Below are 26,229 nucleotides of genomic sequence, written 5' to 3'. Positions count from 1 at the left end.
CGTTCATCTTGTTCTCCATATTAATATGTGTTTGAAGACCAAATTTTACATTTTTTGAAATTTTTTTACTATTTTTTTAGATTTATTGAAAATCACTGTTTTTGGATGGTCCAGAATTTTCAGATCAAGTGATTTTCTAAATATCTAAAAAAATAGTAAAAAATTTTCAAAAAATGTAAAATTTGGTCTCCAAACACATATTAATATGGAGAACAAGATGAACGGTTCGGATCGACCGTTAGGATTTGAAAACTTGAATATAGAGCCGTAGTACGGTAACAACCCGTGATATGCATAGTACCATAGACTCACTCCGATCTTATATATAAAAAGTATTGTCTTTGACGTTAAAAGATGCTTCTCCTCATTTACCATATTGAAAAATCTCAAAACATTAATTAGCTTGTTTTGTCCAATAAAGCAATCAAGATTGAAAATTTAAGTCTGATTTAGTTTGTTCGCAATAAAAATTGTAAATGAGTTGAGTTTGAACTAATTAATTCAAATTTAAATTTGAAATAAGTTTTATTTAATTTGAAAACATATTTTTTCCAGATCGACAAAACTATTTTATTAGCTTACAAAGGTGTTTTTATACATAAAAAAATATTCACTTTCACTCGCAATACTATTTCATCTATAAATGTATTTCATATTTTATTAAGTATGCATAATACTTCAGAATGAGAGAAATTTGCATGAGATGTCCATCAAACTTTAGTTTGATGAGTTTCTTTACCGTCTGATTTTCTTTAAGATCCGTGCACACTAAATCTGTACAAATTTTTAAATGAACACATACAAATATTGAAGTGACATGCATGAATCTTAAATCAGATAAGAGATTTTTATCAAGAAAAAAAATTGCATCAATATTTTCCAAGGTTTTAAATAGCAATTATCGCGTCATAGCTGAAAGAGTAAAAAAAAAGCTATCGTGAATAAAGTAGCTGTAGCGAAAGCTATCTTACGTAGCATTTTTATTTAAAAAATAATATTTTATATATCTACTAATTATCAACATTATCTAAAGTCTTATAGATCAATAAGTAACATAAAATTGACAAAGGAATTAGAAAAATTCATATTGAACTAGTACAAAATCCAAATTCCAATTCAAAAGATCCATAAGAATATCATAAACTATCTATCTTTTTCCATTCAAAATAACCTAAGCATCATGACATAAACTAGATATTTTTTTCTATTAAAAAAAACTTAAGCATTATGAAATAAACTATCCTTTTCTATTTAAAAGCAAAATCAATCTAGATTTTGAAAAAAAAATGATATGTAAAATTAACTTTCAGTTGGACCTTTATATAAAACTCTGTAGCATAGCATGCAGCGCATATAGCGAACCACTATTACTGCTATAGCGATCGTAGTTGAAATAATGCCCTTTTATCCCATAACTTAGTGCTCAAGGTCCAAAAATGCTATTGCGTCGCTATATTTTAGAACACTGCTATTTTCACTAGCTTAATTGATTTTTTATTTGACTACCCAATAATTCTATCATAATGATTTTCTGTAATTTATATACTTGTTATCTTTAGCAGTTTATACGTGAGAATAATATCTAAAATTTCATCCTCTGTATTCAGAGGTGGATTCATTCCAAATGAACGGGAGTTATTGATTTATTTTCAAAATTTATGTACTCATGTATTTTTTTTTTAATTTAGAATAATTACTATGGGTAGTGCAAATTTGACATTCCTACTCAGCATGATAATTTTATAAAATTGATTCTTATTGTGTATTTAATTATATATCTTGAATGTTTGACTCTGCTTCTGTCTACATCAATTTGTTTTAAATTATTTAGTTGAAAAAAGAAAGAAAGAAAGAGAAAGTAATTGTCCGCTCCTCCGCCCATACCGCGTCGCATTCCTTTGGCCAGTAATTGTCTGCTCCTCCGCCCCACCTCTGTGATACGCACCGCCAACTTCTCGCGCCCTCCTTTTTCTCTGGCTTCTCCTCCCATCCTCTTCGTCCCACATCTCCATCCTCTTCTACTTTTGTTCACCACTATTTCTCTTCAATAAACCCTAGTTCCCATCAAGTCCTACCCCTTCTTGTTCCCATCTATGCTTCTATTCGTCGAAAGAAGAGAGATTTGACGATAATAGCTTTAGTCGTCATTTCTCTCGTCTATCGGCATATTTCTGTCCTCCACCACTGTTGAGAGATTCAACAAAACGTTAGCGGCAATAGCTCTAGTCGCTAGTCGATATTGAAAGTCATCAGTGTCTATCAAGGAGTTGGTTTGTTTACTTTGTTGTTTTAGCTGTTTGTGTTGTATTAATGTTGATGTTTTTTAAATGTTTATATAGTTTAGGTGGATGATGTTCTAGATGTAGAACGATAAATGCAATTTTATATTTTAATTAATGAAAATTATACTTAACAGCTGCTGTGAAGAGTTTCAAAAATAAAATATATAAACTCATTGAAGTACAAATCTGAAGGATATTTTGTGTCACTTAAACATACAACAGATAAGAACATGTGTGCATAATACTTAAATTAACTATGTGAAGTAAAATGGAATCTTGATCTTTTGCATTTTGTAATCTCGGTAGTGCTTTGTCCTGTATTAATTGTGTGTTTGCTCTATTTAATGCAATGTGGCGGATGAGAGACTCGTCTTCCCAATCGCAAAATCTGAGAATATTGTAGATTTGTAATTATGGTGCTAACTACGTGGCATGCAATATTTGGAAATTGGAAGGTAGCGACTAGCGAGAACAAAAAGAAGTGCCACGTCTTCTCCTGTTGACTCACACGTGGCAGGTCCCACTGACTATAGATAACTGGAGATTATATAAGCCGATCAAGCTTCTAAATAGCTAGCTATAGCGCCGCTATAGCGGTTTTGGACCCAGAAAGCTAAGCTACGGGCTAAAACTGCGCTAATCAAGCTACGACCGCTATAGCGGTAATAGCGGTCCGCTATAGCGCGTAGCGGCAATAGCGGTCCGCTATGCTACATGGGTTATGATTTTGCAATTTTAATGGGCCTTAATATCTAGATTGGTTTTTTTTTACTTTATTAAGTTATATCAATACAATGGAACATGTGCGGGCTATACCGCTATATCAATTAAATTTTGTATCATGCATTAATATATGGTAGTGGTATATTTTGAATATAAAATATATCGATAGTTTTTGAATTAGGGATATTTTGAATGACAATTTGAACTTTGTATTGGTTTAATATGAATAATATTAGAACTTCTTAATTAATTTGATATTTTTTTTCTTGATGAGACATTTTTACTAGGCAAAGCCTTCTATGGACATAAGGACCTATTTGTAAAATGAACATATTTTTATTTTTAAAGTTCAAACAGTCGATCCGAACCGTTCATCTTGTTCTCCATATTAATATGTGCTTGGAGACCAAATTTTATATTTTTCTGATTTTTTTTTACTATTTATTAAGATGGGTACAAAATTCAATGGTCTGAATTTGATATTTTTTATACCCATCTTAATAAATAGTAAATAAATTCAGAAAAATGTAAAATTTGATCTCCAAAGATATATTAATATGGAGAACAAGATGAACGGTTCGGATCGGCTGTTTGAACTTTGAAAATAAAAATATATTCATTTTACAAATAGGCCCTTATGTCCATAGAAGCATCACTCTACTTACTATGAGTAGAAATATAAAATATAATTTTTGAAATAAAAAAACGCTATTTATAATAGCTTTCGCTATAGCTCCGCTATTCGCTAAAGCTTTTTTTTTTGTCTCCCCGCTACACCGCTATAAACACTATTTAGAAGCTTGAAGCCGATTGATTCGTTGATTGAACGGCTTACATAAATGATGTCTCTAATTATCTAAGCCGATTGATTCGATGATTGAACGGCAACGGCTTACATAAATGATGTTTCTAAGGCTTTTCTGCTTAGATTCTCGTGCAACCAACTTAACGCCGAAATTTTTAAAAATACTACTACAAAAATGGAACAATATTTTACAAGTATGCTGTACCGTCATTAATAGAAAAATCACCTTTATCTCAGTATACTCTCGTGAATACTCACTTTTTACCCTTATGGATATTGTCACATTTTTTAGTGTTATATATACCTTCAACCTTTAAAAAATAAACTAATAAAACACTATTTTTAAAAAGTTTCATACTTATCCGGAATCACAACGATAAATATAAAATATAATTTGTGAAATTCATCTGTTATATTAAAATATAAAGTTATATGCACCGTTTATAACGGTGGATTATAGTTTTTAGTCTTTTGCATCTTGCTGAAATTTTAGAATTGAGAATAAGAATTTATCTAACTATTTACTGTTAAAATTACATACTCCGGTTAAATTAGTACTGTGCAAGAAAAGAGAGAGTGGATCATTGCTTTCATGGCAGTACTTTGATCCTTTTGGAGACATCGAAACGAGGTTATATTCCGTGGTGTGAAGATACCAACGTAATTTGTAGCAAATCGAGCAAAGGGAGGATACAAAGCTATGGGATCGGTATTGTAGAAATTTAATGAGAACATATTATGCTGGTGCATATCAGATAAGGAGGAATAAGTTAATCACAAAGATATCTAATTGATGTAATAATATAAAATTAGTTATTGTAATCACATTTATTAATATAATTTAGTAGTCACTACTAAGTTTTTAAAAAAGAAACTGTGCAATGAAATAGCTTAAGTTATAACAACTATAAATATCTTTAAATTATAAAATATTAAAAACTTGTATGCCGTTATAACGGTGGATTTCACAAGTTGATTTTTTTTTTCATTACAATATTTTATCCATATTTTAATATATAAACGAAAATATATAATTTTTAGAAATAGAAAAAAATCTCAATTTTGCTCCAGCGGAAATACCATTTCCACTCTGAATTACCACTGCATTATCTAACGATAAGATTATTTCTGAAAAATAATACAAAACCATGTTATGTTTTCATTTATTTATTTTATAGGTTATTAATAAAAATTTCGGAACTCTAGCAGTGCTCATAGTACAACGTTGGCACATTTAAAATATTATATTTACTCGATCAAATTGAGGTCCAACTAACTTTTTTATTAAAAAATAGGGCCCATTGTCTTTTTTTTTTTTTTAACTCATTTCGAAGAACAATATCTGATTTTTCGAACATAATTTCGAGGTTACTATTCATCCATGAAATTAATTGCATACTAATAGCAGATGTGGATCTAGGATTTTCGTCAAAAGCAAGAAAATAATGAATCAGGTTTAAATAGCTATTCAGATAAAAAACAATACTGTAAGTTATAATTTTCAATGTCTTGATTTCTAATTTTCAATACTCTAAATTATAATCATAATTACCAATCAAAATTCAAAAACTTTTTTTTTTTTAATTTTAATCCTAATACAATCCGAATGACAAATCAGAATTTCATAAGGGACAAAAAAAAATTCCCAAAAAGAGGGAGACAAAGTTGATCCAAACCTTTAGATCTCCATAAAAATTCAAAATCCAGGGAGACCTACTGGATTCACCCCTGACTAATAGATTAATTAAGTCTCTAAGCTCTATCATTGCGTGACGAAAACAAAATTGGTCTAAATAATGTTAAATTGTGGCGTTACATGAGAGCTTTTTGGAAATGGGGGAAAATTTATGCTTTTTGGTTGCTCACGGGGAGAATTTTAGCACATAACATTAAGAAGGGCTATATATACTATGTGATATGAGGTGTACTATGCAATGTTTGTTCTTTAGAAGACGCTTTGCATCTTCTGTTCACTCGCTCGTATGCTATTGGTGTACTATCGGTGTGTAGGCTGAATTATCATCGTTGCTAGGATGGCATCTCATGATAGCTGGAAATTCTATTGAGCAAACTCGGGACACATCATGGAATGCTTCAAGGGGGCCAGGGCTTCAAGATTTGTTTGTGTTCTATCTTCTATGTAGTATTTGAAGGCAAAGGAACAAGTTGATTGATCTTTAGAGGTAAGATAAGATTCCGAGTAGACCAATAATATTTTGAATAAAAGGAGGAATCTGGTTTATGGTTTAAATGTGTTGTAAGCGAAGTGGTACGGGTATTTCGCGGAAATATGAGATGTTGATGTATCTTCTACAAAACTATATGTCACTATCTGTGAGGATAAAAATACTTTTGTCAACGATATCTTTTGCAAATTCTGTCGGTAATACCGATATGCTTCAAAATAATAAAATAGCTACCTTTTACCTTCACGGATAGTGACCATTTATTTAAATATGAGATGTTGATGTAAGGGTTTATTTTGTGAGTAGAAGGGCTATGTGCATGGAGCCATTTAATTACTTCTAATGATCGTACTTTTGATGGCTTCTATCAAGTATTTTAAAAAAAATGTTAAATTATTTCGGTTTTCTGGGTGAAAAGCCCAAGTTCAGGACTTCAAATTTGGTGCAATACCTGGCCGTTTAGAATGAGATCCGAGCCATCCGTTCTAATCTGCACAAATTTTAAAGCAAACATTAGATAATTTAAGTTACATATTTCAGTTTCATATATGAAACGGGCGTTAATTATATCGCCTTTTTTCAAAAAAAAAAAAAATTTAAGTAAGTTTCGAAATAATTTGAACTCGGCCGAAAGTAGGAGTGTCAATGAAACCCGTTTACCCATTTATCCTGTATCGTATTCGGTAAGACGGGTATGGGTAAGATTTTTTTTTTTTATTAACTTACTGGATATGGGTATGGGTAAGGATTTTATTTCGTTAGATAAACGGGTATGGGTACAAGTAAAGGTTATTTCGTATTCGTTGGGTAACGGGTAATTATATAAAATAAATTATATCATAAGAAGAATATTATGGTAAATATTTTACTTTTTTATTTTAATGTTTTATTATTTAGTTAAGGAATTGAATTTGTTAAAAGAGATATTTGTGATTTTGATTTTTTTTTACTTATAAAAAACTATTACTTAGAATTAATTGCATATTTATATTTTAATTTTATATTAGTAATTGTGATTGCATATGTATGACATGATAAGTTTTGATGGTTTATTTGTAAAAATAATAAAATTATTATATTTATATTATTCGTTATTCGCCCACTACCATTTCGTTATCCACTAATTTTAACGGATATGGATAGGGTAGAATAAGGCTAGTATATTTATACTCGGGCGGGTACGGGTACCCCGGGTATACCCGGAACGGGTACGGGTACGGGTATACTCGGGTACAAGGGTATACGGGTACGGGTATGGCGGGTATAATTTTCAAAAACCATACCCTACCCGTCCTATACCCTTACCCGTGTACCCTTGACGGGTAAGGCGGGTACGGGTACGGGTATTTTTTTTTTTTGCTGGTTTTTTTTGCTGGTTTTTTTTGTTTTTGTTTTTTTGTTGGTTTTTTTCTGGTTTTTTCTGATTTTTTTGGGGGAAAAAAAATACAAATTTTGAAATGGCATGAATAGTGGTTGGGTATACGGGTACGGATACTCGGGTAGTCGGGTACGGGTTTAGTCGGGTACGGGTATAGTCGGGTAGGGTATGGTCGGGTATTGATCAAAAAAACCGGGTCTGGTCCGGTTTTTGCCCTTACCCGCGTACTCGAGTACCCGACCCATACCCGGGCTCGGGCATGGGTACCCCGGGCGGCGGGCACGGGCGGGTAGGGTAGGGTATACCCGTTAAGGGTATTGTTAATACTCTAAATAAGGCAAATTTTTAACGGATATGGGTAAGATATAGGTAAAATCAATTCTTAATAGATATGAGTATGAAAATAATTCCATTCTACCCGTATCGTACCCATTGACACCCCTAGCTGAAAGTATTATATTCAGGAATGAAATCTGCTGCGATCCGAATTTGATGAATAGTACCCTGAAATCCCTGCTCTTCCAAATCCAACCATTCAACTTTTTCTGTGCACGCATATCCAAACATCTAGTTTTTTCTATGCACGCATCTCAAAATAAATCAACAGTTGGATTTGGAAAAGCAGGAATTTCAGGATACTGTTCATCCAATTCGGATCGCAGCACATTTGTTTCCTTATATTCATGTGAATACTCCATATTTAGTTGATTGATGAAAACCAAAATAAGACAAAAGGAGGAGCCCGTTTGGTTGGTGATCGAATAGGTGTTGATGTAGACCTATCAGAGCTTTAATGTTGTTTAACACTTTTCCAAACATCAATCATGGGAATAATTGTCCGTAATTCTCCGTAATTGCTTGATTAGAGATAAGAATTTTATTAGTTGATAGTATGCTTTTCAAGATGTATATATACGCGCTTATCTAATCAAGGCAAAAAGTGATGCTAGGACCTGACACCTACCTGCTAGCCACTAACGCACAAAATTGTGGCAATCACTAGTTCAAATCTTGTAAGCATCATTGAAAGGGATGTTCAAGTAATAGTAAATTAGTAATGCTTAAGCCGCATTGTTTTCATTTACCTGCAGTGAGAGAGCTCCACTAAACACACTCTTAAGACATTTGGTTATTACTTAATTAAATTACTTTATCTTATTTTTTATTTTACATTTTATTTGACATCTTAAATCTTGGTTTAAATTAATATGTTTGGAGAGATAAGATAATGAAATATGAATCTTTATCACAGACTCTGTGAAAGAAGTGTGAATTAAGTTAATCCATAAGGTTTAACTGATTTCATCGTTATTCATCTTTTATTTTACTCATCATTTGACATCTTATATATGAAGTAAAAATCACAGAGTTAGGCTGGGGTGCTATGGATAGCATAGTGGCCTCTATGCTACGGCTCAATATTCGAGTTTTCAAAATTCAAACGGTCGATCCGAACCGTTCATCTTATTCTCCATATTAATATCTGCTTGGAGACCAAATTTTATATTTTTCTGAATTATTTTACTATTTATTAAGTATTTTACAAAATTGTTGATCCAACGGTGGCTGCACAAAACAGTAAAACCGTTGGATTAGCGATTTTCAAAGTGGCTTAATAAATAGTAAAAAAATTCAGAAAATTATAAAATTTGGTCTCCAAGCAGATATTAATATGGAGAATAAGATGAACGGTTCGGATCGACTGTTTGAATTTTGAAAACTCGAATATTGAGCCGTAGCATAGAGGCCACTATGCTATCCATAGCACCCCAGCCTAACTCAAAATCACATCTTACCTTCTTAATCAAATATGATTTTAGATAAACCCTTATACACACTGGTAAAAATGTATTGAAACATTACTACGCACGCCATTAAATATGAATTTATACAAAATTTGAGGGGTAAATTAGCAAATTTTTAACTTAATATTTAATTATAGTATTAGTTAAACTTCTTTTAATTATAGTGGCGCATTTATAAACTCGAGAAAAAGATAGACACAAACTTGAAAGTAGGAAGCTATTATGCTAGACATTAATTATTACACTATGATAGACAGGTCTATATTCAAAAGATCAAGTAACTTGTACATTTGCAATGTAAGTCTAGTACCTTGTGTAGACTTAGGACAAGCATTCTCTCCAATACTGTAAAAGATTCTCTTTATTTTACGGTTTGAAATTAATTCTCAGCCGTTTTGAGATTCGGCTTTGTGATTCGTACCAAGTTAAAAAGAACATCTCATATCCAATAATTCTAAAAAAAAAATCTATTACAATACCGGGGGAAATAAATATGTTGTTATTCCAAAGGGATAACATGACCAGGCATGTTATTCCGATTCCAGCCATTGATCTTTGTTGATATTCGGGCACGAAAAACTTTTTTCTTGAGATTCGCGTATGAAAAACTTTGAACGGTTGGGATAGGAATAACAGGGGTCCTGTGACCAGAGGCAGAGGTAGTGTGGAACAGGAGTAGGCATTTGTCTACTCCTGAAAGAAAAATTAATTTGAACATGGTTCTATAATGAATTTTGCCTACCCCTGAAATTTAATCTGCCTACCCCTGGAGTCCGAACACGTCTTTACTTATGAGCTTATTTCGGTCTCTCTTTTCTATCTCTGCCATTTTCTTTCTTCCTGACAAAGGTGAGATCCTTTTTTTGGTTCTTTCAAATTTTTAGTTGAATTTGTTGGAGAAGAAAGCTCTCTTTGTCCATTTAGACTTGGTGTATGTGCACCATTGAAGAATATTGTACATGTGTTTTTTGGGTTTGGTCAAAACTGTTATAAAAAAAAAAATAAACAAGCATAAGAAGAATAAACAAAATAGAGAGAAAAAAGATGACAATCTCTTTATTCATACATTTCTCATATGTGTACAATACAATATTACAAAGCCTCTATTTATAGGCTATAAATTATAAATAAAAAATCATTTAAGTAAATGGAGAAATAAATTCCAATAGTAGTAGCCATCAATTTTCCAATAGTAGTGCATGGAGTAGTGGGGAAATAAATTGAGGATTAATATTGGAAGTTACACCATGAATGACATCCACACATTTATAATATATTCATAACACTACTCCTTGGATGTCCATTACATAAGAATATGCCTCATTAAAACCCTATGGGATAAAAACCTAGTGAAGGAAAAAGAGTACAATATTCTTCTAAGTACGCAACTACAGCCTTACCAGGAAACCCCAGTGGGAAAAACCATGATTAAGGAAAATATAGTGCATATTAACTCCCCCTCATGACAGCATCAATCAAGATCTTTAAGTCGGCGAACTCCAATATTACGAATTAGTTTTTCGAATATTGTAGTAGGGACTGCCTTAGTGAATAAATATGTTGTATTTTTCACTTAAACGAATTTGCTGAACATTAATAACATTTTTCTTTTGGAGATCATGTGTGAAAAAGAATTTTGGTGAAATATGTTTTGTTCTATCTCCTTTAATGTATTATTCCTTTCATTGAGCAATACATACAATATTATATTTATATATGATTGTCGGGATCATTTATCTAAAGACAAGCTACATGTTTGACAAATGTGTTGAATCACAGATCTTAACCAAATACATACTCGACTTACTTTTATGTATTGCTAAATTTTCTCATAGATAGTCAAGTATATGTTTAATAATATGTCAATATCTTCGCGTGGGAGAAGAACTATATCTTACTAATAAATATTCACTTAAGTGCTCATATTGCACTATGATATGGTACTTCAGGACCAAAAAATTATTCATCAATTTTTCAAGGTCTAAAAGGATCTTTATTCACATCTAATGATCTTACAACCATCGGAATGCTTAATGAATGTTATTTATCCATATAAAATTATTTTAGCACTCTTGCAATATAATTTTCTTGATGCATAAAAATGTCATTTTTAAATGTTCAATTTACAATCCAAGAAAAATTTTGTTCTCCCAAGATCTTTCATCTCAAATTCTTCCTTTAAATAATTTATTGCTTTTGGAAGCTCTTCAGGAGTTTCAATGATACTTAGATAGACAACATAAACTGCAATTATATCAAAATCATTTCCATATCTTTTTCTGAAAATACATGGACAGATCGTATCATTCTTATATCAATGTTTCAATAAATATTCACTTAAACAATTATAGCATATCCGTCCATATTGCTTTAATCGATATAAAGATTTATTCAATTTAACTGAATAATGTTCTCGATAACCTAAATTATATTCTTCAGGCATCTTAAATCCTTCAGGGATTTATAAATACCATTATCAATCGAGCCATTTAAATAGGTTGTAACAATATCCATTAGGCGCAAATCAAGTTCTTCATGCACTGCCAGACTAATTATGTTTGAAAAAGTTATTGCACCCACCACAAGTGAGTATGTTTGTTCATAATCAATTACAAGTCTTTGTTAAAAACCTCGGGTGACAAGCTGCCCTTTATATCTTATAATTTCACCCTTCTCATTTCTTTTTTTTGCGTAAATAATCATTTATATTCTACTGATTTTACACATTCGAATATTAGGGCTACAGGTCCAAAAACTTTTCGTTTTTCAAGAGAGTTTAACTCTGCCTTAATTGCACCTTTCTACTTTTGGCCAATCATTTCTTTGTCGACATTCTTTAATAGACTTCTAGTCATGATCCTCAATATTTATTATATTTAGCGCTATATTATATACAAAAATATTATTGATATTAATTTCATCTCGGTTCCATCTTATTTCATTCATGATATAATTTATCGAGATCTCTTTATTTTAATGAATTTCATATACTTGAGTTTCTGCTGGAACTCCAATATTACTTATAATTTTATTCTCTTATGGAGTTTTATTTGAAATTATCATATCCTCGACTTGACCATTTTCATTCTTTGCTCCTTTTCTTTTTCTTTTTTTTGAGGATTTTTATCATTTTAATCTTTGGAACCGATTGCTTTTTTCACGCTTCATGCGTGTTATAATTAGTCTGTCCAAGAGGGACACCGAATTTAATTGGGGCATTAGCAGTTGGTACATGTGATTTGGTCACTTTCTTTGAGTCTGTGAATGTGTCTGGCAATTGATTCACTGACCTTTGCAAATGAATTATCTTTTGAACATTTAGTTCGCATTCTTTAGTTCGAGGATCAAAATAAGACAATGATAATTCATACTAATATATTTTTTCCAGCTGATAGTTTTCTCCCCCAAAGGTTGAGAATTTTTATTCATCAAAATCACAATTGGAAAAATTAGTCATGAATAAATCTCTCATCAATGGTTCTAGATACTCTATTATATATGGAGATTCAAATTCAATATAAATTTCTAACTTTCTTTAATATTCTATTTTAGTGCGTTGTAGTGGAGCAATTAGAACATATACCGCACATTCAAAAATTCTTATATGGAAAATATTAGGCATGTGACCAAAAACCAATTATAAGGGGAAGCTTTATAAAAACTAGTTGGCATGATGCGAATTAGTTTTGTTGCATGTAAAATATCATATCTTCTTTTTATATACGAACATCTACATGATGTTCAACATTAATTCTGACATTGTCTAGACGTATTTTCATAATTTAATAATCATAAAGTTATGCTATTTAATCAAATCTATCGAGCAAGTAATCTCGCAAACGCTAGGTTGCGATTTCATAATAAACATACATGTGATCATCTTGTTGATGCATTAATTAAAATCATAATATTTTCAAATGGTTCACATGTTGGATATAATGTTCCACAAATATCATATTGTATACGTTATAGAAGTAAAACCAATACATAAAAAGATTCATCAGATTAAAGAATCTTCTAGTTCTTTTATGAATGTTCACATCATTATTGATTCGGAATGGCCCAACCGGTCATGCCAAGCTATAAACATATTCTTATATGTGAACTTTTAGTTTACAATAACATGTGCTTTAATTGTACTAATATATGTGTAATATAAGGAGAAACATATGCAATTTATTTTCAATATGCATTGTTTTCCATATATTCAATATATTTTTTTATTAGTTGTCACAACATGATATCCATTTCGGCGGATATTCTTTAGGTTAACAAATTTCTTTGAAACTTACAAGAATATAATACATCATCAATATAAATTTGTTTTCCTCTATGTAACAATAAAATAGCTCTTCTGGAGCTTTCAATCAATTTTTTTTTACCCGAAATAATACTAATATTGACTTCTTAAATTACTAAATAAAATAATATATTTCAAGAGTTATACTATCGACAAAAAAATAATATTCAAATTTATTGTAACATAAAAGAAAAATAGATCGATGCAAAGAATTAAATTATCATATAAGAACCACAACCAATCAATTCTGTTTTATATAGGGTAAATCTAATTTCATATAATAATACTTCAGTAAATATATATATAGATATATTATCATTATTAATCAAGACATTAGTATTTATTTTCTTCAAATTACTAGAAAATCCAAATGAGCGACATTAATTTGGATAAGATCGAGATCACCTTCACAAACAAAATTTATCTCGATTTTTTTTTCTTTATTATTAGTGATGCTTGATATAGATCAACAAAATATTTTGACATTCGACAGGTACGTGATCAATGGTATTTGTCACCACAACGATAATATGAATTATTATGTCATATTTTATTTTTTCTCATATTCTTTTTATTTTCTTCATTATCTTTCCACTTCTGGTGGAAATATGTGTTTTTGGAATAATCACTACGATAATAATTTCAATTTTGTCCACATGACTAGTTATCCATCACATTATTTTTCACTTCTGGTGGTAATTCATTTTGTTCATTATTTTTTTCACTTCTAGTGGAATGATGCGTCTTTTCTTCATTACCATGTCCATATAACAATAATTTATATTCATATGGCTTCGGGCAATTAACAATATAATTAGATGACTTCGAGTCATTTTATTAACATAATGTAATGTAAAAGATAATATATGAACTCAGAATATTTCTTGAATCTTCTTCGGAAAGATTACATCATTAAAAAAATTACACATCATATAAACCTTATTGAAATCTTCTCATATTAATTTTTTTGTGAGTCACATAAATCTTTTTCAGGAAGATTACTTGAAAATTTTTTTTTCTAAAATCTTCTTCCTTGGAATTTTCTTCAGGAAATTTTTTTTAAATCTTCTTCAACAAATTATATTTCTTGAAATCTTCTTCAGAAAGATTAAATTTAAAAAAAAAATATGGACATCACATGAATTTTTTTTAAAAATTTTTTCAAGAAAATTTCTTAAAATCTTCTTTGGGAAGATCAAAATTATAGAATTGTTCTTAAAATCTTCTTCCGGAAAATTGAATTATTGAAAAAAAAATTATATGAACATTTAAAAGTTGAATTATGGTGACAAAATGGCTTCGGGCCAATTTTTAATAATTCAATTTCTTATTAATCAATTTAAAATTGAAATCAATAGTATGATAGACTGGCTTCGGGCCAATTTTCAATAAATGTTAAAATTCAATAATATGATATCAGTTAAATTGAATTCCTTAGAGGTGAATTGGCTTCGGGCCAATAATATGAATTGAAAAAGTTGATAAAATGGCTGCAATGGCTTCGGGCCAATTGCTCGGTGCATTTTATAAAATTGAGAATTTTCGTAATATCTCTTGAAATCCTCTTCAAGAATATTCAATTATTGAAGAAAGAAAAAAAATATATGAGCCATTATACAATATTTATACATCATATAAATATTCTTAAAGAAGATTTTTCATTTAGATCTTCTTCGGGAAGATTAAATTAAAAAATGCACTTCATATAAAATTCTATGAATTGTCATACTAAACATCTCAATATGAATAAATTGATAACTTATTCATTTAGCAATTACTAGGAAGTACTATTTATATAAATGAAATTGAAATAAAAGTTATTAAGATTACCTCGAATCTTCAACTAGTAGAGCTCTCGTGCTGATAACGTGTTATAAAATAAAGATAAATAACCATAAGAAGAATAAACAAAATAGAGAGGAAAAAGATGACAATCTCTTTATTCATATATTTCTCATATGTATACAATACAATATTACAAAGCCTCTATTTATAGGCTACAAATTGTAAATGAAAAATCATTTAAGTAAATGGAGAAATAAATTTCAATAGTAGTGGCTATCAATTTCAATAGTAGTGCATGGAGTAGTAGGGAAATAAATTGAGAATTAATATTGGGAGTTACAACATGAATGACATCCACACATTTATAATATATTCATAACAAAAACAACAAAATATGAGAGATATGAGGTGGATCCTACTTATAAATTTGGATAATAGCTGCATCCAATTGTTTCATCTCCTCTCCATTTTGTCTTTCATTGGACTCATCTATTTTGACAATTTCTTACATATTTGCATTTGCTTATGTTCTGTTTTTCTATAATTTTTATCACTTTTTTTTCTTCAATATATATATATATGAGGAGAGTTCAAATGCATCCAAATTTTTGTGCATCCAAATGCACCCTATTATTTTTCTCCGTTTTCAAAGTCCGAATAGTTAATCCGAACCGTTAGATGTGATCTATATATTAAGATGTGCTTGGAGACCAAATTTTACATTTTTTGGAATTTTTTTACTATTTATTAAGCCACTTTGAAAATCGCTGATCCAATGGTCCAGAAAATGTAAAATCAGCGATTTTCAAAGTGACTTAATAAATAGTAAAAATTTCAAAAAATGTAAAATTTGGTCTCCAAGAACATCTTAATATATAGATCGCATCTAACGGTTCGGATTGACTATTCGGACTTTGAAAACGGAGAAAAAGGATTTGAAAGATAGGGTGCATTTGGGTGCACAAAAATTTGGGTGCATTTGAACCCTCCTCTATATATATATATTTAGGGTTCAATAGTATAGTTTCAATTTTTTCCTGATGTGAAGCAATTTTTTTATTTCATTTAGTAGTTTTAGTTATTTTCTGGATATTGATTCTGAAAATTAAAAACTAATAATTAATTTAGCTAATAACAAACTATACATGCATATGAAATATATTTTTTTGAAATATTTATGTTTTTATCAATGTTTCAACTTTTTATTACAAAATAAGTTTCTGCTACAAAGATCCGAGTTTTTGATCCAAAAAGCGATTCGGTAGGCGGCTCGGACAAAAACGGGAAGGGAATTATGGAGTCGATTTAAACTCAAATCCATTTTAAGAAAAAGAACTCGAACCCATTTAAAAAAGAAAGAATCTGAACTAGTTTTTTGCCTACTCCTGACTGAAATCCTGGCTACGCCACTGCATGTGACCTCTTTGGAATAACAACAGATTTATATCCATACTGGGGAGGATCTGAATTCAAATAAGGGCATGTTTTCTGAGTTAAAGAGAAGAAAGAGGAACATTCACCTTACTCTTGAGTCAAGTACGTCAAAATTGTAAGAAAGGATGAAGATCTTTTTTTTTTTATATTTAAAAATAAACAAAATGATTATGATCAAAACAACATGTTTGGTTTGTAATTCAGAAAAGCAACTCTACTGTGTTAATGGTACGGTGGAATATGGGAGGTCATTTATCCACTGCACCATTAAAAATGGAGCTTGGAAAGAAAAATGGTGGCTGTGGAAGAAGAAGAACGGGTATTTATATTGTCCTAATTAATTCGCTGGAATTTGTCTTCCACTGCATCACCAATGAGATGGAAGAAAATTTTAATTTTCGGTATGACCAATTATAGTATACGTGTACAACAACAACTAACCAATAAATTTCATTTCACGAGAGAATGATTGTTTTTTGACTATTGATCTATAGTTAGCTGATTGGCTCACCACACCTATCATGATTCATCATCTCATTTATCCTGATTTGACACGTGATTGTGATGGAGTCAAAATAGTTGTCCACCATACCATTGATACAATGAAAAAACACATTCATTGGTACGATGGAGCTGTTTTTTTTTTTTCCCTAAAAACCATATGTTTGATGTTTCTTTCATTTGAATCATTTTGCCTTTTGCTAAATAAAAAAAAAAAATCAAGGATGATTTATAAGGTCAATGAAGATAATTCTTCTATTTTATTTCTTCAATATTTATTTCTCCCTATTTGAAGAATAATAAATTTAGCATCTTTTTTCATTTTCTTACTTTTCTAATTCGGGAGGAGAATTTAAATTTCTCTCTTGTTTACTAGGAACTTGTTAAAATTAAATTTCTAATTTGAGTTGCAAATTGTTGTATTAGTCGGTACCTCACTTATTATGCCCAGATTTTTTTTCAAATTTTGTGGTGTGGACGCTCACACTTATCATTTAATATAAATCAAATTTCTTATTTGAGTTGTATATTGTTGTAGATTTATTTGTGATATAAACACTCGCTTAATATAATGAGATCTCTTCGGTTTTTATTGTGATTATATTTATCGATTAGAAAGCGGGATCCTTGTAGAATCTATATAAAAATACTCTGCTTCCTCGATATAAATGTAATGCTTTAACACCTTGTTGATGCCAAGAATTAAGGATGTTTAGAAACAAAAAGTAAAAAAAAATGTGATTGTGGTACCCTTTTTTTTTTTTTTTGAGGGAAAGCCCGTGAGCGGATTGTGATACTTTGTACTGAGTAGAATGAGCTTATCTGCGCATTGCAAAGTACCATAGCCTTATTTTAGAAAAAAAAAAAAAAAAAAAAACTGTTGGCGATCATTAACCATAATCAGCAACGAAACCCATGAAAATAAGTAAGAAATATTAAGTTCAACGATATCCTCTGGATTTAAGAAGCACGGACAAAAACCCTGTTTTCTGTGTTCTCATTGGTTCTCTGAAGATGGTACTTCAAACAATCATTATCCTAATCCATTTAATACAAGCATCAATCTAATAATTCAGAAAAAGATGTGACTAAATTTCCAAATAAGAACCAGCTGTTAACAGTACCTTCAACAAATCTTGCGCTCTGTAGTCCTTTTCAACCAACTTATTTCATCATTTTCAATTCTCATTTCTTGATGATCTCCTCTCCAGTCAACGCAAATAATAAAATATACACCCCGATGGCCGGATCCACTTGTAGTTTACATATTCAGGCTCATGGAATTAATGAGTTTGCTCTTCCTATTATATTTTCATTTGAAGATCATGTTCTATAATGGAAAATCAATTTTGGGTATGAAAAATGTGCTTCAAATGTGAGCATTATTGATAATCATGATAGATAATCCTACTACATAATTTTTTTCATTCTTATAAGCTAAGGCAAGTAGGCAACATGTATATTTGGACATAATATTTCGAACTACCCCCCCCCCCCCCCCCCCCCCCCCCCCCCCCGCTCCTTATATGACTGTTAAGTTGTAAGCGATATAAATTGGGCAAATTGGAGAGAGATAACAATCGCCGAACCTTAATTTTTCATTCTGATTCCCAAGTTTTAGAAGGTGATTCAGTGCACATTTAAAGAATGTGAATACAGTCCATATTTTGAGATCTAACTCTTTAGATTTGTATCTACCATATTGTTGGACAAAATAGAGGTAAGCAAATAAATGAATCACAAGAGAAATCAAGACAATAAACAAGTACAAAAAATTAGAGATGACACAAGATTTTACGTAAAAACTCTTTCGAGATAAAACTATATGGAACCGCACAGCACAAATCTACTAAATCAAAGAGTCTTACAAGTACATGAGATTAGAATTCTCAATTACACTCTCTCACATACTCTCTTATAAATTTCAAAAGGAAGAGAACAAATTATAGACAATGCTTAGTGAAAAGATAACAGAGACAGATAGCAGCTCTAATTTTTTGACTCACGAAAACTAATGCCCCACATGAAGCAGTGGATTCAACTTTGATTAAAATCAAAGTATTCATATCACCGACGGTTTGACTTGTTGACCGATATAAGAAACAATACCAAACAGCTGCTTCAATTGAAAACATGTATGTGCAAACACATTAGCATCGGTTTCATTCACTACCGATAGCAAATACCAAATTTTTATCGGCTCAATTTCTTGCCGATAGGAAATGAATCAAGCAGCATCGGTTAAATTCAAAACCGATGGCAAAGATAAAACGGGTTGGATCCATTAATTATCATCAAACCAACACATATTAATCATGAAAATCGTACTAGCTTGTATATTCTGACTAAAAGTCCTTGTACCTAGAATATGAAACAAACAAAGAAAAACATCTGTTGTATCTGAAACAACACTGGCTCACCTAAACTCATGAACATCTACTGTATCTCTAACATTAAAATATGTACCTTAAACATGCTATATAATTAATAAGACACCTACTACAACTCGAATAATTATATGAACAAAGCCATCTTGAAACAATCATCTCCATCTTTGGGTTGCTCGTGATACTGTCATCAAATTTCGGTTTCTAGATCTTTGCAATCATCTCCATCTTTCCTCAATTCCTAAAAAAAAAAAAAAAGTTAAGACTTTCCATTGCAAATGAATTGGCTTACTGGAATGAATTTTTTTTTATAAACCATAATTAGAAAAATCATTTTTACCAAACCAACATGATTACTTTTTTTTTTTTTACAAAATTCACAAGGACCGAAATGGCATTTTGGTCCCGCATTTTTTTTAGATAGAAATGTCAATTCGATCCCCACTGTTTTTACATATTTTTGCAGGAAACGGTGTGGCCGTTGGTGTAATACATGGAACTGAGATGTCATTTCGATCCAATATTTTTCGGCTGGGACCAAATTAACATTTCGGTCCCATTTTTTTTTATTAAATACCCTTCTTCTATAATTGCCATGAAAAAAAAGTTTAACCAAAAATTTAATTTGAATTCAAAAATTTAATCAGTAAATTTAAATCCAAACCAATATTAAACAAATACCCTTATATTCGCCAAGTATAACTTGTGTTGTTCTTAAGGCGACTGCAATAAAGGTCCTAAGGGTAGTTCATCGTCCATTTTGCACTACAATATAAATAAATGTTGGCTTTGGGAGCCTTAGACTTATCTGTTTGACGAGATTTGCAAAACATACATAAATTGCATTTAACAATTTTCTTGAGTTGAGATGTGTGCAGACTTATAAGATGTAGAAATGTTCCAATGAAGGCTAAGACTTCAGAATCAACATCTACTCTTCACAAGCTTTCCGAAAAGTGGTCATATGCCAAAATCGGACACTCGAGCACCAAGATATGCATGTTTGAAGAGTGCTGAAGTTCCAGAACAGTTAAGGATCATTATAACGGTCCAGGGAGAGTTATAATGGTAAAAATACATCTCAGGATAGTCTGTGATGCATAAAATACCATTTAGCGTCACAGAACGCTAAGCAATCTAGAGCCGGACCGTGGCAACGGTCATGGACCGTTATGGTCTGTCAACCTATGCACCTTTCGTATTTTGGTCACCATTTGGTCATACGAACTCCAATTTGAGTGAATCAAAACTTGAAATTCTCAGGAGACCGAGATCTACAATTTATATATATTAACCTTGTTCATAATATGAACGGATGGATCGGTATAAGCCTTGGAAGACAGACATCAGATATAGAAACAAGAATAAACCTAGATTTGCTTCTCTCCCTTTATATAGAAGCCAAAGATAGGTTTTCAAGGTGTGCTCCAACCGCTAAACTTTATCTCCTCAACTCACAAGAGAGCCACCATGGTTACTAGACCTTAAACTTCAATACTCATTCAACAACCGAATATCTTATCCACCATACTCAAACAACTTCAATAATCCGAGTGATTTGTGAGAGATCTGTATTTACTACAAACACCTTGTAACCCTTCAAGTTTTTGTGCTCATCCTTGTTATCTTGAGCCTTGCGCTCACTTTGCAATCCTTGAGTCCTCACGAATCGGATTGTTTCCTTTGTTCAGGCCGTGTGACTTTTTATAAGTTTGTAAGAGCTCACCGATTCCACCTTGTAATAATTTCTCATTGGGTAAAGAAAGGCGCGCCATATAGAAGGTCGCGAGCCCCGGAGACATAGTCGTTAGTGCCGAACTCCGTAAATAACTCTCGTGTCAAGTGTCTCTAAACTCTAATATTTACTTTATTTACTTTACAGGACAAAGTTATTCTAGTTTCCGTCAAGAATAACTTATAGACACGCTAGAATATTATTACTTAGATCAAAAATATAAAAAACCTATTCACTCTCCCTCTAGGTGCCTTTGGGATCAACAATAAATACATACAAAAAACAAATATTAACATGCAAATCTAATTAAATATTGACATGCATGACATGCAAACCCAATTAAATATTAACATTCATTCTATTACTCTACATTATTCTACAATTACACTACAAAAATCTAAATTATACTAAAAAAAATTAAATCATTCAACAATTGATTAATACTACATGTAAATAGTTAAATTACTTGCAAACTAAATAATTCTACAATTAATAGTTACACTACATAAACTTAAATTACACTAAAAATAAATCATTCAACAATTGATTTATATTACATGCAAAAAGCTAAATTACTCTACATGCAAACTAAAAAATTCTACATTAAAAATTACACTACATAAACTTAAATTACACTAAAAAATATAAATCATTCAACAATTGATTTATACTACATGCAAAAAGCTAAATTAATCTACATGTAAACTAAATTTCTGCAATTAATAATTACACTACAAAAACGTAAATTACACTAAACAAAATAAATCATTCAACAATTGATTTATACTACATGTAAAAAACTAAATTACTCTACATGCAAACTAAATTTTTTTATAATAATTACACTACAAAAACCTAAATTACTAAACAAAAACCTAAATCACAGTTTTTCCAACACGCGACCACAGAAAATCCGAAACCACAAGGGACTGAATTGTCAATTCGGTCCAGGGTGTTTTTGGATTTTCTGTGACTTTGTGTTAGAAAAACTATGAAATCAGTGGGGACCGAATTGGCATTTCGGTCCAAAAAAAAATACAGGACCGAAATGGTATTTCGGTCCATATGATTTTTGTAAAAAAAAAAAGTGACCATGTTAGTTTGATAAAAATAAATTTTCTAATTATGGTTTGTAAAAAAAATTCTGCTGGATTGGTCAATCTATTGAATATTATTTTTAAAAATAAAGGCATATGCTTATATGCTGGATTGGTCAAACTATTGAATATTATTTACACCGCTATTCAATATTTACAGGGGGCGGATTCAGATTTTTACTAGGTAAGAAATTATTTTTATTATTTTTATTTAGTATCTAATTAGTTAATGAGTTTAATCATGATAAATTATTTTAACTCAATTCCTACTCCACCATAACAGGAATTCTGAATCCGTTGCTAGCTATTCACTATTTAAATCTTTGGTTTGCTGATGTTACAAATGATCACAATTGGGATTAGGTGCATGTCGGTTCATCAAAGGAATTGTGGGTTCAAATTGGCAAAAACGAAAGGTAATTGTAATTTTTTTCGTCAAACTATTAGTAATGATACAAATTAAATTACAAATTACAAAGTTTAAAAAGGTTTCGGGAGAGCCAATGACTAACTGGCTAACTGCCCGTGAGTCTCGCTGAATGATGGTACATGGTGGGTCGTCTTCTCTCCAGTTTCACATGGTGTGTTCTCTTCATATGTTGCGAGTTCATGTTACAAAACAGCAGCAACCAATTAATTATACTGTCCAACTGAGATCGAATGCAAACCATCTTGTGCATCAAACCATCGATGCATAGTTTATTTATACTTGATAGCTGTACTTGGTCAATTTATGTCCCAAAATTACGATGAGAATTAATAATTATCTCAATATTATTGCCTATATCATTAAAAATTAAACACACAAATCACATGGAAAAGTAATAAAATATTACTATGTGGGCCGATGAATTTTATTATTATAAAGGAAAAGAAATCCTATTAGTCTGATACCCATATAATAAAAAACAAGAGAGAAAAATAACATGTACCACGGTTTGATTTGTTCACAATTGGACTGTTATAAGCCCTGGTCAAGTCGTCTTGTGCCCAAAGGCCCCAAAGTCCCAAACTATGCATTGATGGAGACTAATCATGATTATTTTGAACCCATTCTACAGTTTCACGGTCATAGATTATGAACTTCAGGTGTTTCTACAATACACAAAATCATATTCTTTATCCAATTTAAATCTACTTCTGAATTATCCACACTAATAAAATGATGTGTAATAAAATATTAGACAATACTAGCAATAGATGTGTAATCAAATATTAGACAATACTAGCAATAGGCTCCTCCAGATTCGCTGCATTAATTACCTAACCATTTGAGTTTGAATAAAGACCGTTTGATCAGAATTTGAATTAATCCGGTACAAAACTGTAATGAACGGTAGAGTCAAACTTTCAAGCTATGAGATTATAAAAGTCAAATATGAATATAAGTTAATCATATAAAATTTAAGAGATTAATTTTACAAATTTTACATTACGCATAGTATTTTACTGCTGACACAAGGTCTCTTTTCAGATTTGTGCCAATATATAACGAATGAGCCATATTCAAAATCAAATGGTGAGGTACCTTAGGTGATATGAAAATAGTAGTGTTGGTAATGTATTGAGATGCGTTACGCATTATTATACAGTGCATTTTTCTTTTTCTTTTTTGATCAAAAACCAGGCAGTGGCTGCCGGTTGTTTATATTTACCGAATAAAGAGAAATAAATACGTACAGAGTTCACCGATACATCTCCAAAAATACACAGTAACTAACCACCCACCCGCTGTCCAATTGAAAAATCAGAACCCTGTAACCCGCTATCCACTAAGCCTTTCCCTTTCCCTTCCCCAAATGTACAGTGCATTTTTCACCACCCTGAAATTCAGTTCATATACACTAATGCCATTGTTTTATCTATTCTCAAAATATTTGATATTTTGATCTAACTTCTCCGGTATGATCCAAATTTTCAAGAAATAATGCAAATAATTTAAGAATATGTAGTTCATGACATATTATCTCCATATTATTTTTAACACCATCCAATTACCTTTTATAGTTATGAAATTTTGGAGGGGGGGGGGGGGGGGGGGGGGGAGGGTGGGGGGATGTAAATAATAAAAGGACAAACATTCAGTAATTTTTTCTTTAGTTTTTACTTGTGTTCCTCTCGTGCACTATCTCTATCTGTCTAATTTGCCTTATTGTTACAACTTGCAACTTACTAATTTTTGAGCTGCTTGTAATAATAAAAAAAAAAAAAATCAACAATCTCGAAGAAGTTAGTTAACTATAGGACGCAGTTAAGTACTAATTATAAATATACACGCTGGGGCAAACTAAAGTAGATGGAATGGGGTTAATTGATCATTGTTTTTATTTTTTTTATATTTATGTTTGATTTTCTATATAATTTAGTGTAAAATGTCAAGGTACAGTCAAATTGATTTTATTTTTCGTAAAAATTTTTTAATGTATATTTGACTTTTATAGTTTGAAAATCTAGTTTCGCTCTGTATACATGTATATATTAGCACTGAGAAAAATCTTGAAAACTACCATTATAGATATGTTGTCCATTGCTTAATTAGACAGGTCACCTATTATACATGTAAGATTAAAATAATTATGTGAAAATAACATTTGTGAGTAATGTTGAATTGATCGATACAACTCAAGAAAGGATTAAATTATATCAAAAAGCAAGAAACGACTCTAAAAAGAATCACATAAGCATAACATATAAGAGGGCCTATGAGCGTCTTTTCGGGTTGACACGAATACGCACGCCATCTATGTTTTTGGCGCTAGCGGGTTGGAAAATGTGGGCGGATTATGTAACGGATCCCGCACGTATATGGATGAGTGGGTTTATGATCCTAACTGCTTCGTATACAGTTTTATGCCAGTGTGTTCGATTTATCCATAAATTGGACTGTTGGAATCCTAGAATGAATTATATTTCAAATTATATGTTTTTTGAGATATTCTTGTATGTTAGGAATTTAATATTATATTTTTTTACATATTAAATTTTATTTTTTACTCTCGGAAAATTAAATCCACATGATTGAAAAACTTGAGGCGTATGATATATAATTTGTTGAATATAAGAAAGGATTGGATCAACAAACTATAGTCTATCTTCCGACAGTAGACTAAGAGAGAGACACTTCTTAATAAATGTGTATATTCAACAAACATAAAAAACAACTGTTTCAATTCAAAATATTTTCGCTGTAAGATATACCTTCTATTATTCAAACAACCAACAAGAATACACATTCAACAAACATAAAAGCAATTGTTTCAATTCAAAATATTTTCGCTGCAAGATATAATGTTACCTTCTATTATTCAAACAACCAACAAAAATAAATCCAATTATAAATCGACTAGTTATCCAATATCTATGAATGATTTAAAAATCTAACGGTTCAATTTTGTTGGCTCCTTATTGATAACCATCTTCAAATTGCACGAATTTTGTAATAACTCTTATTCTTCCCATATATCTAGATGTGTTTGTTTTGCTTTATTATTAATTATGAGGTAAATTATATTGATAATAAATTAATTTGACTGTGATTATGATTTATGAGTTTTTGTATAAAATTTGCTGCAAATTAGAAATTAATTACTCATTAATTCATCAGGTGGATAAAAACCGGATTAATTGTTCAATTTTACTGGCACTTGATCACTGACCAACTAATTTTTAAATTCTATCAAATTAAATGCTCATCTTATTCCAATTGTAAAAAATCTATCGGAAATTAAATATTTAATTTAAATACCCATTTTCTATTTCAAAGTTATCACCAGTGGTGGAACTAAGTACAAGCAAAGGGGGGCCAGGCACC

The 26,229-nt window shown here is 30.9% G+C and overlaps 1 protein-coding gene across 1 annotated transcript in view; it reads left to right on the top strand.

The window, feature by feature from the left end:
• Positions 1-22,977: 22,977 nt before the first annotated feature.
• LOC144556060 (putative ribosome biogenesis protein RLP24) overlaps positions 22,978-26,229 on the top strand; it is a 94,942-nt gene continuing 91,690 nt past the window's right edge. The window contains exon 1 of the mRNA XM_078304553.1: positions 22,978-22,989. The gene's annotated coding sequence lies outside the window, so the exon portion shown is untranslated. The remainder of the gene's footprint in view (positions 22,990-26,229) is intronic.

The sequence above is a fragment of the Carex rostrata genome, chromosome 6 (genome assembly GCF_964058835.1).
Source record: "Carex rostrata chromosome 6, lpCarRost1.2, whole genome shotgun sequence".
Classification (NCBI taxonomy): domain Eukaryota; kingdom Viridiplantae; phylum Streptophyta; class Magnoliopsida; order Poales; family Cyperaceae; genus Carex; species Carex rostrata.
The sequence above is the reverse complement of the archived record's forward strand: the minus strand, read 5'-3'. Positions and strand labels throughout refer to the sequence as shown.